This window comes from Falco punctatus (genome assembly GCF_963210335.1).
Source record: "Falco punctatus genome assembly, chromosome: 4".
In the NCBI taxonomy this organism is placed as follows: Eukaryota; Metazoa; Chordata; class Aves; order Falconiformes; family Falconidae; genus Falco; species Falco punctatus.
The window spans coordinates 28,030,892-28,047,147 of NC_137583.1; the positions used below are offsets into that span (position 1 = coordinate 28,030,892).

A 16,256-nucleotide genomic window follows, 5' to 3' on the forward strand; every position below is an offset into this window, starting at 1 on the left:
CATAGAATCAACCAAATCCCAAATTTGAAAACGAAAGACAGAACTGTGATTTGCATAATGATAAATAAGCAGTACCAGCTTTTCTGTAGCTTTCTACCTCCTGCACCACTCACCAAGAGGCTCAGTTGCAACAACCTAGTTCTAGATTCATCCTGAAGCTTATGGTCTCTGAATTCACTTATTATGACATACAAGCATTCTAAATTCCACACACACGCGCGTCCCTCCCGCCCCCAACAGAAAAGCAACCCTGTAACAGCCACCTAAACCGATTAATTCTGGGACTTTTTATGGTCTACTATTCAGCACGTACCAGTATGTAACCAAACTGAAGTATATCAATGCTAGCAGACCTACAATTAGACCTAGCAGGTTTTATTCTGGAGGACAGCATACATGTTGTTCTCCTCCACAGCATCTCATGCCTTCATAATGAGCAGCCAGGCTACTGAAATACACAAAAAAAACCCGCTGTTCTTTGAAGCACTTAAGACAGCAGGATACTAGTACGTTTCGATACTTTCTCTGCATAGATCAGAGTAAGGCAAAGTGGAAAAAGAACATTACAGACCTTCACACAAACCAGGCACCTTTCATTTTCTATTAGCAAGATCCCAAGAGACAATTTAGCGCTCTGCAAATGTGGCACTGGAAGACTGGAAAGTTGCTTCCTGAGTACCAGTCATTAAATAAAGATTTTACAGTAACTTATATTCTTCTAGACCAGGCAAAACCAATAGCCATTTCCCCATCCTACGTACACGACCTAAAAAAAGCAAGATCATGAATATCGTAACTACTCTGTAATGTATTTCTCCTAAAACAGATTATCATTTAATGATTTCTCTCACAAAAAAACTAAAAACACAAACCAAAAAACAAACCCACAAAAACAAAACACCAATTTCTGTATCAAAAAAGAAAGACTATCAGCATTTTTATGAAGTAGCAAATTAGGCCTTTGGCATTTCACAGCAGTGATCCAAGATTTGAGGCTTCTTAAAAGCTCCAAGTTTTAAAGCAATCAAATGGCTGACAGCTGGAACAAAATTAGCATGATTAACCAGTTATGTAAATAATGATGCGGTCAGTACAAGCTGAATTCATTTATGCTCATTGCATTATACAGCACTGCTTGCTTGTACTGGACATCAGATGTTTGTCAACTATTCATTAAAAATGACTGTAGGAATAATGGATGTGAAAAACAGCGCAAACATTACCATCCAGGCTACCCGACAGCCAGGTCTCGGGTATCTCTTCTCCTATTAGGACGGGACCATGAGGCAACTTGCAGATTGGACTTTTCTTGCCCAAATATTATCCAATTCTACTTAGCTCCTACCTAAGCAACAGGTCAGTTATCTTTTCTGAAGACAAGAGTTCCATCATGTAAGTACCTCACTTTATTTCATTTCTTAAAGGCAGATACTAATTTTCATTTGTCAGTCCATGTAAAAGTCGAGCTACCATTTAGGAGAACGCTCATCACAGCAGGATGATGTCACATAGTTACTTTATGTCATCAAGGAAGTTACAATCAGCACCCATAAGTCAAACTTCCTGAAGTATAACTTGCAGTCAGTTCAGCCTTATCAGAATTCACATTCAGGAATGCATACTCATGGTTAATTTGCTCTTGATAATTTCTGATAACATAGTTAAATATTTAATATACAGAAGATTATCTTCAAAATTCTATCTAGCTAGTTTACCATTACTTTGAGTTTATAATAGAAAATTTATCAGAAGTTCTGATTCTTCACAATATAACATTAAATATCAGTTTGTTCAAAAACAATGTGTCTGAGAATCAGCCAAGACAAACATATTTAGAAGTACTTTCTAAATTTTGCAGTATTTTGGTACAGATATCATTACAATATCTTTATATTTTTAATCAAAAATCATTCTAACATCCCTTATTTTACATCCTAACAATCCATTTTTCTATGACCTTGTCTCACACAAAGCACAGCAATACATTGGAATTATGCAAGAGTTCCGTATTACCATAAAACATGTGTTCCAGTGAAGAGAATAAGAAAACTTAATCTTGTGGCCTGATTTGCATGGTGAACCCCCAAAATCAGCCTCGACAGCCAGTAACATCCACAACACAACTTAATAATCCAAAGAAGTATTTTAGGCCTCCTGTTGAAAATGTGTATGTATGTATATCATTCAGGGTACTTTCTTAGTAGATGAAGAAACACATCCAATCCGTGTAAGTTTTAAACAGACCTTGCCTTTCAGATCACTGATGACACGGTACTTAGGAAGGGGGAGGGGGGAAGCATTACATACCCCTTGGCCAGATAAAGCTGAGACCAAACGTTATCAATAGACTTTATGGCTTTAAAATTGGGAACTTCCTTTGTGGGTAGCCTATGATAATTCTTGTTTCAATATGCTTCACAACAATAATGCTTAATATAATGTAGCACACTGACTTCCCAAGACCAATCTGTAGCATCAAAGGTACTGCAGGTGAAGATTGAAATAAATAAATAAATAAATAAATAAATAAATAAATAAAAAAGCCCTTTAAAAAATAATTAAAAGCACTACTACACATCTTCCAAACCGACTACGTCGCTGAAAAAAAAATCAAACCCACCCCGCAGCACCCCACCTCAGGTCAGTAAGGCAGAGGGGAGGGGGCGGGCAGGGCCCCGCGGCCGGGGACCCCCCCCGCCAGAGCAGGCCGCCATCCCCCGCAGCCCCGGCCCAGGTGGCTGGCGGGGACGCGGCCGGCCGGGAAGCCAGGCCCAAACTTTCGGCCGGAGGCTGGCGGCCAAAAGCCTTCCGGCGGCCGCCGGCCCCCAGCAGGACGGAGCCCGCGGCCCAGGAGCCGAGGGGCCGATGCGATCGCCCCCCACCCGCGGCAACACCGGCCCGGCGGAGCCCCGGAGGCGCGCCCCCTGCCCCCGCGGCCGGGCTGCCACGACGGGCAGGAACTGTTGCTGCCCCCCCAACGGAGACAACAAAGGCCACCCCGGCCCCCCGCCGGGGCTGCCCCGCCGGCCCCCAGCCTCCCCTCACCGCCGCACCGGCGCCCCCCGCCCCGCCTGCCCCGGGCCCGTGGCCCACCAGCCGCCGCCCCACAGCCGGCCGGCGGGCCCGCTCCCTCCCCGCGGGGAGGCCCGGAGCCCCGGGGGGCCCTGCCCGCGCCCACCCCGCACCCCGCTGCTGAGGGGAGAGGCGGGGGGAGGCTCTTCCGCCGCCGCCGTCAGCCCGTCCTCCCCCCCGCGCCTTGCCCGCACCCGGCGGCTCCCGGACTGACCTGGCGCTGCAGTGCGGACGGTGCGAGAAGCGCGGAGAAGGGGCCGCGGGAGGCGCGGAGGGGGGTGTCCCGCTGCCCGGCCGCCGCCGCCGCCGCCTCTGCCTGGGTTTGACACCCACACGCACCATCCAACATGGCGGCGGCCGGGGGGAGGTGGCGGAGGAGGCGGAACCGGCTGCCGCGCGCGCCCCTCAGGCGCGTCCCCGGCCCGGGCGCGGCGCGGGCGGGAGCGGCGCGAGGGGATGCGGGGAGGGGGGGGGGGAACGGCGGCCTCCGCGGGGGCTGCGCGCCCTCCCCGCCCGCCTCACGGCCTTCGCCATGGCAGGCCGCTGCCGGGGCTCCTCGCAGCCCTGCCCGCCGCCCCCCTGGGCCGAGGGCTGACGCCAGTGGGGAGCACGGCAGGATCGGGCCCAGGAGAGGGCCCCTCTCCTGCTCCGGCCCGCGGCCGCGCCTGGGGGAAGGAAAATGCTTGGGAAGCCGAGGGGAGCCCCCTCCTCCTCACACCTCAGGGGAAGCCCCATATTCCAGGCGGGAGAGGGGACCCCCCCAAAAAAAAACAGAGCCCCCAAAATACAGAGCCTGGGGTCACCAGGCACTCCTGTCGCCTCACACAGCGCCATTGCTGCACCTTTGCCCCAGGCCAACACAGAACAACAGTGTTTGCAGGTGGCGGGAAGCTGGGGATGGTGACGGTGATCTGAGGGGAGCTGGGCCATCTGGGTGGGATGGCGGCCATGTCCTTCCCTCCAGGGATAATGACTAACCTGCATCCACAGGGGTGGCAGGTTGAAGAACTTCAGTGGCCTCATAGTTCATCCTGAATATCTGTTCCCCTCGTAAAATGGTGAGACAATTCAAGGAAATGGGACATGGCTGATGGGGAGACGGCCAGGGTGGGTGCGGGTCAGGGAGAAGCTGGCTAGCAGAGCTCTACTCCTGTAACAGCTGGCTCTGGGTAGTGCTACTGGTCATTTAAAACCCAAATTCCTGAGGAATGTTGCCTTACTCAAGCATAACAAAACAAAGGAGACTCAGAGCAAAATCCACTTCATAAGGTGTTGCTTTTCAAGCAAAAGGAAGGTCAGACCAAGCGCTGCAAACTTAGGACCCAGCCCTTTCTCCTGTGGAGCCGGTAGGAAAACTGCCACGGAATCATGGTTTAAATACAGGAGAACAGGGACTGCAGTGAAATACTGAATAAGCTGCATTAAAAGCAACTTGTTTAGAAACGCTGCAAGTTCAAATGCTTTGAATACCATCTGCTAGCTGGGAAACCAATGCTTCTGCAGCTAGTTATGATGCTGGCCTAGCTGTTAACCTTGAGCTCAGAGAGCTAGGCAGAATTAAATTCTAGGTGAAAAACATACAGAATTGGCATGCATCTGATGCTATCAGTAGGAGCTGAAAGAACCTCCCTCTCTTCTGCTTTAGAAGAAAATGGCTATGATGGAAGCCTAATGTTTCTGTGCATGTTCATTAATCCTAATGATTAGGTGCTGACAGCTCTAAAGAATGAGAAGAAAGCTTTTGGTTAAAATAAAATGGGAAGAACAAGATTGTTCCTGCTGTCTTCCTTCCAGGTCTGGACAGACAACTCTCCAAAGCAGGAAGCAGCTTCCTCTTCATGCCCACTTCCATCTCAGGTGTCTGCATCTACAGCAATAAGTATACAAACCAATGAACCCAGCAAGAAGCTCCTATAGCTGGCACACCTCTATCAATAAAACTGTATTTTCCATCAACCTGATCAAGCCACTTAGTGCAAACAAAACAAGCTAGCCTGGTAAAATTACAGGGTTTTTTATTTTTATTTTTTTTTACTACATTCACATTAATGCCTTAAATCACAGTGTTCCTGTTACACTGGTCAGGTACCTGCTTGATACAGCCACACCAGCAGAGATCTGCTCAGGCTGCAAAGGGGCCATCCCTTCTGGTGGTCCCATGACGACACCCACAGTGAGGGGGGACTTGTGGCAGTGAATCTATAGCCCTTGTTTCATATTAGCAACAGGACGCCACTGCTATTTGTCCTGTGATTTTAAACCCAGGAGTTAGTGTAGGAAACCTGTCCACATCCTGCTCCATCCCTTTTTTGAGCAGGCTGTACCACACCTTGGATGTTGACCCGAGCCACCCTATCAAATCATTCCCAGCCCACAACATTTCAGCTGTGTTGGCAGAGCCACAGTTCAAGGCCATTATTTGCAGTACGAGTTTGGCATCAGAAGCAGATAGCCATAGCACGTCCCCAGTAGCCACACTGGCAACAGAGCAGTCCATACAGAGAAAGCAGATGGCAGCAGCAATTCAGCAGGTGGGAGTAGCGGGATTGTTGCATGGCAAGGAGCAGGAGGATAAGGAGCAGTAGTGCAGTGCAACGTCTGGTATGCAGGAGACTCTGCCTGCAAAAATAAGACAGGCATAACCTCCTCCAGCTCTGCCCAGCCACAGCTGCCCTCCCAACTAACCTAGTGAAGAGCAGCTGCCAGGAAGCCACAGGAGGGCCTGTTCCGCAGCCATAATGTGAATATCGCCCACACTGTGACTACCACCACGTGGGGCTGAGCACACCACTAATTAGCTAATGAGTTTGTTCCAAATGTCTGGCCACAGTGTGAGTGACAACAGGAACAGCACTTGAAAAGCACTGAAAAATGACAAGTACATTCGTCTCTTCTTGCTGACCCCAGCCTTGCATTAACAAATAGGTCACAAACAACAGTGCTTTACAGTGATCTAATCCTCCAGCCATATGTTGGCTGACCAAAAAAATACAGAAAAAAAAGCTGCACAGAGAACACTAAGAGAGCTCTGCAAAAATTCGAAGGAAAACTTGATAAATATATCCTTGCAGTTTGAAATTTGATTTCCTTGCTCTATTGTTTCTCATTTCCTGAGGGCTGGCTTGGTGGATCACGTTTTCTGCTTCTGCCTCCAGTGCTTGTAACCAAACAAGACTGAATCTTATTATCCTGATGCATGGCTCTAGCTGGATGCAATCCGATCTCTAAATCACAGTCATTTTTGCTCCATTACCGATTTTCCTTCCCACTCCTAGCCTATAGGTCTTCAGAGGAATCAATTCAAAAATAGAGACCAGCATCATCTAATGAAGGTGTGTTAAATGTTCAGCACTTAGGTCTGCATTCAGTAGCTAAGCGAGAACCTTCCTCATGTCTCAGGAGGCTGGGCACCCTCCACTCACACTGACTCTGGTGGGAGCCAGCATTTCTCAGCCTCCCTGGGAAGCCACATGCTTCCACATGGGGTAAGTGGGGACTTAAGTGCCCAATTTGGAAATCTGCTAATTAAATGAGAATCTGGGCAAATGCAATCATTATTGTCCTTAAAGCCAAAGGAGTGAGACATTTCTCAGCAAGCACAGGCCCTCTTCTGAATTTTCTGAGCCATCTGTGCATTGCCAATGGTGATACAGAATATATTCAGATTTGTACAAAGTGATGTGTCCGATTTCTTCAAACATCTTTAAGTGTAGTTACAAGGAACAAAATCAGAAAGATGGTGAATAGGGAAGAGTACAGCCCAGTAAGCCTGTGCCTGAGTTCAGCTGGAATTGACCCAAGTTTCGTCAGAATAGAGCATGCTTGTGGCCAGCATGAGGGTTTTAGTTTTGTTTGTGATGCAGACAAACTTGAAGAACCATTTCCAATGCAAATATTCATTTTGTCAAGTTCAAAATTAATACACCTCTAACATGGGCTTTCAAAACAGACCTTTTCTGAACACGTTAGCAGATTCATGAAAAGAGAGAGACTGCAACCCCAGCACATTGTTTTTCTCAAAATGAATATGCACTGACAGCGCAAGAGGCCGGGACGTTTGAAACACACTTAGTTCTAGTAATTACCAAGTGTTGTGCTTCTTTAGAAGTTAGAGCCATTCTCATCTGTGGGCACCTTCCCTCATTCCTTTCTCCTTACTGCTCTGTAGGTGCAGTTTCTCCCCATGCCACATGGAGAAGCCAAGGCTACTGCATTGCTTACATTAAATCCCACTAAAGCCTCAGGGTGAAATTCCACAACAGCTTTAATTGACCTCCACCATCCATTCCCATTCCCTCCCTACCATCAACACCAGCTTATACCATCTGTGATGAAGACTAATCACTTTTTTTTGGGGGGAGGGTTACTTCTCAGCCAGTTTAGCTCTCTGAACCAGCTCACCAGGAGGTCAGATGAGCACACACATCAGCAGAAAGGAGGGGACAGGACCACTGCAATGCCTCACTGGCTGGTGAGGAGGTATTTTTCTTGTTTAATAAGACAAACAGCACATTTGGCATAAAGAGCCTGGATTTGCTGCTTGTTCCCAGGCTGGGAGCACTCACCCATTGGGACGGTTTCGAGCAGCAGGCTCCCAGGGCATTTGTAGTGAAGATGGGCTTGTTCAGCATTGCCATCTGGTTCCCCAAAGCAACTCACCAAGTCAGAGCCCATAAGCCTGTGCTGGAGGACAAGAATTCGCTTGCGGTCAGTACAGTTTGTACTATCCCTCTTGACTTCCTCCTTGCCATGACAAGAGGACTTCCTGCCAGGAAGGAGCTCATGGACAACATCACCCATCAGAGTTCCTCTTCATCATTCCTGCAGCCACCCAAAGAATGTCTCCCAAATAATCAGGCCCTCCCTTTCGCCCCAGGCCCATCATCAGACTGATCAAGGCTTCGTAATAACAGCCAAACCTCAGGATGACTTGTGTTGTTGCACAAGGATCTCACATGGCCAGGGATTATCCTCACTCCTCCCAGCTGTTTCTCACCTTGAAGGGAAACTACCCTGTGGGGCTCCCAATGAGGAAAGTATCAGGAGAGCAAGAGGACTTGTGCTTCTAGCTCTGTAGCATCCTCTGGAAATTGGGTCTGCTTTCCTCCTGGGGGCTGGGGCAGCAATTTAGGCTGGTCCTATCTGGCTGGAGAGGGAGGCAAAAGACTTTGTAGATTAATAGGAGGAGGGAACAGGGGAAATGAAGCATACCTACAACCAAGCAGCCATCCAGTGGTCACCGCTACCACAGGACATGGTGCGTTCAAATACAAAGAGTTTCACATTTAAGCACAAAAAAATCAGGACCCAGGAGAAAAACACCACCTGGCCCACAGGAGGTGGGTGCAGTCATTCATCTACCACTTAGCTGGGGTGAATCGGGTACCAAGACTGAAATCAGCGTTATCACACCACACAGAGACATGGGGCATCATCTGGTCAACAGGAGCTTCCTTCATGTGCATGCTGCTCCCAGAGCACCCAACAGCAAGCTATGCCTGAAAAGCCACCTCAGTTTATAACCCTGGGAACTAAGCTGTATAGCTACAGCCTTTTTTAGCTCAAGTTTCACAACACTGTTCTCAGTCATAGTAGCAAAGACAGGACATCCCTGAAGCAGACCAAGTGCTGGAAGCTGCAGGCATTTTGAGCTCTGTCTCTTTTAAACCAAGGGATTGATAACACAGTGCTGCCATGTCCCTGGATTACAGCTGGATGCCCACCACTGATTATCACAGCTGAAAAGCTAGTTGTTTTTCCCCTTGACAGATGAAAACTGAGGGCTGTCTATTTGGTTTGTGTTTTCACAGCACCCAGCCAGTCGCTTAATTACTTGGCCCGGTTTCTAGGTTTCCGATTCCCACTTCTGCAAGTGACTTCCTCCATTCCCAGGCTCACAAATCCTGTTGCAACTTTCATATCTGCATTCATGGTCGTGACTCTGAGCTTGTCGCTGCTGCCCCATCACAAAGAGCACCTCACCCTCAACAGGGCTTTCCAGGTGTTTTCATAATGCAAAAAAAACCCTAAACAGCACAAAGCTGTAAATACATGGTCCCTGTGTGATCAACAAGCAGATTAAAAAATTCACCAGCTGGACTAGAAGAGATTCACAACAAGCCATCAGGACTCCACAAAGCAAACAAACTGCACAGCACTGCAGGCAAGAATTTCTCAGGAACATGTTCCATTCTAACACTATTTAACCAAGCTGCTCCACAGATCAGTCCTGCTGGACTGCTCTGCGAGCTCCTCAAAACCAGAAGGCTTCCTTGGTTGAAGAAAAACATCCATCTTCAATGACAGCAGGTTTCAGTAGCCATTTGAGCATCTTGGCTAGTCGAGCAGGTTTTAATTGGCTGTAATTAATACCCCTACAAGCTTCCACATTCTTATGGACTGAATGAGATTGAGAAATACAGGATTGCTCCCTGACCTTGTGAACATTAGAACAAATCAAAGGAACTCATTCCCTTCTGATCTTTAGAAATGAAACATCTCTGCAATCAGAGAGGTAAAAGGCAAACACCAGCACTGCTGGGCACTGACAGTGCACAGCCCAGTTTCTTCTGGGGCACAAACCACAACGGCCTCAACCTCAATCAAAAATAACTGCACAGCAAGTTGCTACAGACAGTAGGTTTCCTCTGTCCCTCAAGAATCCTCTTTTTATGCTTGCACGTCACTCAGAGCATGTTGAGGTGTATGTGTGCAAACCATGGTGCACCCACAATAGATTTTTAGCAATACTGAAAGTGGCCTTCGGTGAGATGTGTAAACTGAATAACCCCATCAGTGATGGTGAAAGCCAAATAAGCCTGAACTGTCTGATGTATTGAAAACACTCCATCTGTCACCAGTGGGCCGGAAAAACAGTTCGTGACACCTGCACAGCTAGGCTTACAAGTGCTTTACACTCAGCAGGATCTTAACCACTTGGAAAGGGAGGGCTGTGCAGATGATTTCCTCCACTGAAGCCACCAGTCTGACCCTCAAAAGAAAATTGACAGATGCTTCCACACGAACACCTTGCACATCTTGCTCTCTATTATTCTGCTTGCAATCCTTCATTACAGGCATGTTACAGAAGTGGGTCTGCATCAGCCTTTCCAGCTTGCACTTGGTTGTCATGAAACAGAAACTCCAGTATTTTCCCTCCAGGCAGGGCAAGACCTCCCATTTTGCTCCGAGATCAGAACCTGGCAGGGAAGTCAGGAAACTGCAGATGCTGTCGTTCATGGCCACCTCTTTCAATATGCATCTACAGACATAGCTGTGGTTCAGGAGGTGTCCAGGCCCTATGCTGCCAGGTCCTAGGAGAACATAACAAGGAAATCTGTCTGCTCTCCCACTTCCAGAAGTTGTCCTCCAGCATTCACTGTCAACCACTACTGGTGTTGGGATTCTGGGCTGCACACCCTTGGTTTTAAGCAGGATGGATGCTCTTATCTTCCCACATGCTGGCTCCCAGTTCCATGCTTCAAACCTGCATGTATATCATCTTTGAGATCAGAGGCCAAGTGCAGCACTCACATGCTGTTTCTCAGCTCTTCTGAACAGGCTGTCATGGTTTTCTCCCAAAAGCTCCATCCTTGTGTGCCTTTCCCTGGAATGTTCCATTAACTGGCATGTTTTACACACTTGAGGCCAAAGCCTCTACTAAGCCTTTAGGCAGGTAGCATACTTTTTAAGCCTTCAGCACCCAGGGGTGCTCAGAGCCTGTCCTACACCAGTAGATTTAAACATACGCTACAATGATTTACTGAACCAGTAAGTACCTCTGCCCCAGGGAGCCAAGGACAGTACGGCTGCAGACCACTGGAGGTGGCATTGCTGATCCCAGCTAAGGAAGCAGCAAGCAGATACCAGCTTGGGCTGCAGATCTTGACTTCATCTCCTAGTCTCCAGAGGAGGAAGACACAGGTGCCCAAGCTGGAGAGGGGCTGTAGCCCTTTCCTGAGCTGTCTTTGAGGATCTCCCAGAAGCAACTCCAGTCCTTTGTGCCCAGCACTCTCAATCCTGGCAGTTCCTGCTGTTCCACAGGTTCTCCAATCTCCTTCAGCCACCTCGCTATGCCACCTCTTCCTCCACATTGCTACCAAGGAAGGACAGCGGCCAGCCCTGCTCTCCTGCACACTGCTCTGCCTGATCCACTTAGGGCTGGAGCTTGCCCAGGATCACACTTTTGCCCTAAGTGCTCATCTAAGCCCTTGCAAGGAATCCAGCACCCTGCAGTGCCTCCAACACCCTGCTCCCAGGCAATGCCAGAGAAGCTGAAATCCCAGTCCCTGCAGCAGGGAGGACTGACAGGACCATTCAGTGTGATGCACTCAGGATCCCCCTCCCAAACCAGTCGCCAGTGCAGCAGGACATTGTCACGTAACATTAATATGACAAGACAACAAGAGGACATAACACACCATTACATCCTGCTGCAGCTTAACAGTTAGCTTCACGAGGTGGCAAGGTACTCAGACCTGCAAAAGCCTGTAGTGACCAAGATTGGCAGCCAGCCACAGCAACTCAGCAAAGCCCCAAAGCCAGCAAAACCCAAACCCAGTTCCTCTTTCAGCCTGAGAGAAGGAGGGAAGGAAGACAGCAAATCTGCCTTTCAGATGCTTGCTGAAAAAAAAAAAAACCCACAACACTACATAACAGAGTATTTTGCTATATATTTTGCTAGGTATGGCAAGAACACCTATATGCATGCACCATACATACACCTACATGGGAAAAGGTTTTTATTACCTGTGTTAATGTTAGCACCTTACATCACTCAACCCATGAGCCCTGCCGGAGCCACACTGTTTCTTTGCCATCACCTTCACAGGGAGGTGGCCCAGGTCCCCAGTTTCCTGGGGATCTCAAACTCTTTCATTGAAAGAAATACTGTCATTTCCAGCACTGCATGAATGTTTCCAAAGCAAGCAGTGCCTTGACTTTCCATTTAAAAATGAAGAATTGCCTTGTAGGAGTGCTGCACGCAGCATTTGCCAAAAGGCAGAAAGCAAGAGCATGCATCTTTGAGCTAACCCACAGGCAGTGCTTCTTTAAAAGAGTAAGGCCAGATCCTGATCTCATTTATGCAGGAGGATATCTGGAGAGGCCTCAGTGAAATTACCCTGCATTTCCACAGCTGATGCGTCAGAAATCACAGTCCAACACAGCCCCAGGGCAGTTTTATTGCAGCCTCCCCAAAAAAAGTCTTTGCTCACTCTTTCCTCTTGCCTTGTACAGGCAAAAGCACCACTCGGGAAGATGGCAAGAGAGCATTATGCCACCAAAGCAATGACAGCAGCTCTATTTAGCCTGGTTTTCTAAAGAAGGGAAGCAGATGCAGTAGCACTGTGTGGGTAGGGACGGGCGAGGCCATGCATGTGGATTCCCCCTTGTAACCTTTGAAGCTGTTTGCTCATTTCAGAACAAGCTGATGGCAGGCTGGGCAGAGTTTTTACAGCTACGTAATTTCTAAATATTTCCTGAGGATGGGCTGCTGGGGAGGGAAGAGGGGTCATAGTAATGAGGAACAGCTCAACCCTGTATCAGACTTCAGAGAATCCACACAGGCCTGCCACTTCAGGACCTAGCTCTATAGGAAAAAAGGCCATACTGGACACTGCAGTAACAGGAATAAATCAGAGTGCAAGGGGAACTGGGGGCTCTGGGAGCCTGGGGGGGACTCCTGAGCGCATCTCCTCCTTCCCTGCAGGAAAGGGTGGTGCAGAGCAGCCAGAGCATCCGGGGAATCCGCAGCTGCACCTGCATCCGTCCTCAGCCAGACACAGAGGGCTTCAGTGCTCCATCTTCCCTCCGCTTCCTCCCTCTTGTCTTCCCCATCTTTCCCCTGAATAGGCGGTTTCAGGAGGAGCACAGTGCCCGGATTCTCTCGGGTTTTACAGCACATCCGGCGCTCCATGCATTATCCCGGCGGGCCTTGCTCCAGCAGCCTCCCTGCCTCCTCCCCGCTGCCCGGCGCATCGCCAGCCTGCCCAGGGATGCAGCAACACGCACATCCTCAGCCCGAGGAAGCAGCAAGCGAGCGAGCGAGCCTCCTCCCAGCCACTGGCCCTCCGCCCTGGGCTGTCCCCACGGCTGACTCACACCATCTGCCCTGGCACTGACCAAAACCCTGCCACACAGGGCTCCTCTTCCACACACCCGCTCCCCTCAGTGCCACGAGCTCAGCCAAAGGGAGCCAAACACACTACAGCTAAGTCCCAAGTCACCTCTGCACCCGTGCCCCCCCCCACATCCCTGCCTGGGAAGTGTCACTTGGGCACATGCCGCTGCAAGCAGCCCTGTGGTGACAAGACACCTGCCCGAAGAAGGCCCCCGCACGCCTCCAGCCCAAGCAGCAGGGTAGGTACAGTGCCAAAGGAGGAACCGCGGACACTTGCCACAATTCCAGAGGAAAGCATGACGTGAGTTCTGGCTTAATTGGTTATTAATAACTTCTTTGTTAACAAGCCAGCCCTAAGGAGGAACTGAAATTTGACTACTTCTCTGGTAGAGAGCTCAGCCACCCCTCCGCAAGCAATCATTCACAATTTCTCCCTACATCATTTTTGTTCTCGGAAATTGCAGACCTCCCCAGTGAGTCACAACAGTGACAGCATGGTCCCCTCACCTACACACAGTGTTGCAAGGCTGCTTGGTTGGCTTCTTCTTTTTAAATCCTAGAAAAATAACAGATGCTGTAGTTGAGGGGGAGCTTCTCAGAATCTGTTCAAGCACCAGGCTGTGTCTGGATATGACCAAACTCACGGTTCCCTAGAACAAGCCCTTTGGGAGCTGCAGAGCTCCCTTGCCCATGGGCGGTTACTCATGCCACCCCATGCTGCCTGCTCAGGGTGAGGAGCCTTCCTCCACAACAAACACTGCCAGCAAATAGCCTCCACACCCAAACCCCACGCCTCCCTGCCTGATTTCTTTGGAGCTTTCAGTTAAAGGGACCCTTCTGATTTCTCTCCTGCGCAAATCAAAGCGGCAACGTGACCCTCTTCACCTTCATGCTGTGCTCATGGCATGCAGCACAGTGGGTTTCCAGCCCCAAATATCTGGGGATGGCTCCAGAGAACCCAGAAGAGATAGCAGTGAAGTCCCCACTCCCATACATGCCACAGCATCGTTCTACTCAAATAATGATGTTATGGAGACCTTGCCTTCCCCATAACCCATGTAGACAGCCCAACACCAAAGAGGAAGATTGGAGACCGTATGCCAGAGCAGTTTCTCACCACAGAAGCCTCCATCAGATGTTTCCAGAGCAGCACTCAGCAGGTTCAGCAGAAAACATTGCTCACACAGCCTAAAGCAGAGCCTGGGTTAACTTGGATCAGAGCACCCAGGAGGTCTCAGAATTCCCCCCAGATATGTCAGTGGCCACAGTAAAACCCCAGGACCAGCATACCACAACCATGGAGCACAAAAGAACTGCTTCCAGCTAAGCACCCAGTGCCTGATCCAGGTCAGCCTGAACAGCTCAGTCCTCTCCAGGTTACACACAAGGAAGCCACAGGCAGCAGGAGGGAGAACACCTTACAGAGGGACAGCCCACCTTCTGCTCTTGGGGTGTCCCAGGCTGCCATGGTTGAACAGTCCCAGAGAACAATAGGACCTCACCAACATCTCCAAAACACAGCCACAAAAACAACACTCCTCAGACCTAGCCTTGCTAGTGGCCTTCATGTCTTTTTATAGGGCCCAGGGAGCTAAGTTGCCTTCAGCTGTTGCTGGCCCTGATGATTAACACATTAATGGTTAACATCTCTGTAAACGATCCTCACCTAAGTCTCCAGGACAGCCATGTCCCTGAACCAAAACAGGGGCAGTGCCTGCCCCCAGAGCCAGGCACCGGCACCGCTTGCGTCCATCAGCCCAAAAGGGAGTCCTGGGAGCCTTGTGGGAAGCACTCTATGTCAGTTCTCCTCAGGCTGCTGCTCGTGTGTCTGGGCTTTCCCTCCTCATGAAAATGCTGTTTGGCCCTTTCCCAGGAGGTTGGTCCCAAGCCACCGTCCAAGGCTGCACACCCCTTGAGGAGGCTGTTTGGGATGACCTGCCTCCTCAAGTGACCCTTTCCTGCAGGTTTGGGGGTTGAATTGCACACCTGAGACTTCAGGATTTCCAGTCCTTTTTCCAGAGCCATCAACAGCCCCAGGTGTTGACAGCGAGGTCCCACTACCAGCCTCCTGCCCTCAGGCTTCCCCCACAGGAGCTGGGGTGCACATCCCACCTACACCATGGGCAAACGAGACCCGCTCTGATGTATTCACCTAGAAAACCTAATACCAGCCTCAGCCACCCATGTTGACCCCAAGGAGATGTGGCTCCATGGCTGGATGCCACCAGCGCTTCATGGGACCTCTCACAGCCATGTTGGGCCGAGCATGGCCACCTGGCTCTGGGTCTCCTAGCCGCCCCTCCTGTTTTTCTATGGGTCCTGCAGGATAATGAGAGGTTCAGAGGGGTCTGACCCTCCCAGTGCCAACCATGCTCTGCTCTCAGTTACACCAGGGTGTAAACAGTGATGCAAGCTCCTCATTGTGGGCTGGGATTTGTAGAGAAGTAAAGGACAAGTCTGATGCTCAGGAGTTACTGATGTGGCCTCTGCTCCAGAGGGGAAGTGCTGACTCTGAAATCCTGTTTACAGGCACTGACGTGGCATTTTCTAGCCCAGGATGTTGCTTCCTCTCCATGTGGGGCCTCAGCGGGGCACCCGCTTCCTTGAGAGGCAGAGGATCCCCATCACATCCCGTGCCCCAGGCATGGGTTGAGGCTGGTCCCCAGGCACACAGGCAGCTACCGGTGACGTGACAGCCCTGCACAGCGCACGTGTCAGCGGTGCCGGCTGCTGACCTGTGTGCCTGGCTTTATCTACATGCAGCATCTCAGGTGTGAGCTTAAAGTCAGGCTGAATCACCGCAGCCACCTCCAGGCCAGCCCTGCTGCCGGGGTGCACGGCCCTGTCGCCTCGCTCTCCATGCCCCAGCACTGCTGGCATCCCCGGGGAGTAGCTGGTTGCCAACAAGCAGCCCAAGGCCAGTATTCCTACTCTGTCCCCACTCTCTGTGCCAGTGCAGGGCATTTATTCTGGTCTCCAGGCGCTTGCTGGGGGGCAGCTGGTGGTCAGTGCAGTGGATCAGCCATTCTCCTCCCTTCTTCACCTGATCTTCCCTGACCCTTCC

At 50.1% G+C, this 16,256-nt stretch overlaps 1 protein-coding gene across 4 annotated transcripts in view; it reads right to left on the bottom strand.

The window, feature by feature from the left end:
* EPN2 (epsin 2) overlaps nt 1-16,256 on the bottom strand; it is a 64,258-nt gene that overhangs the window by 44,132 nt on the left and 3,870 nt on the right. For 3 of the 4 annotated variants that reach the window (XM_080386548.1, XM_080386545.1, XM_080386546.1), the window contains exon 1: nt 3,287-3,497. The exons of the other annotated variant lie outside the window; for it this stretch is intronic. The gene's annotated coding sequence lies outside the window, so the exon portion shown is untranslated. Of the gene's footprint in view, nt 1-3,286; nt 3,498-16,256 lie in introns of those variants that run through there. 4 annotated transcript variants of the gene reach the window in all.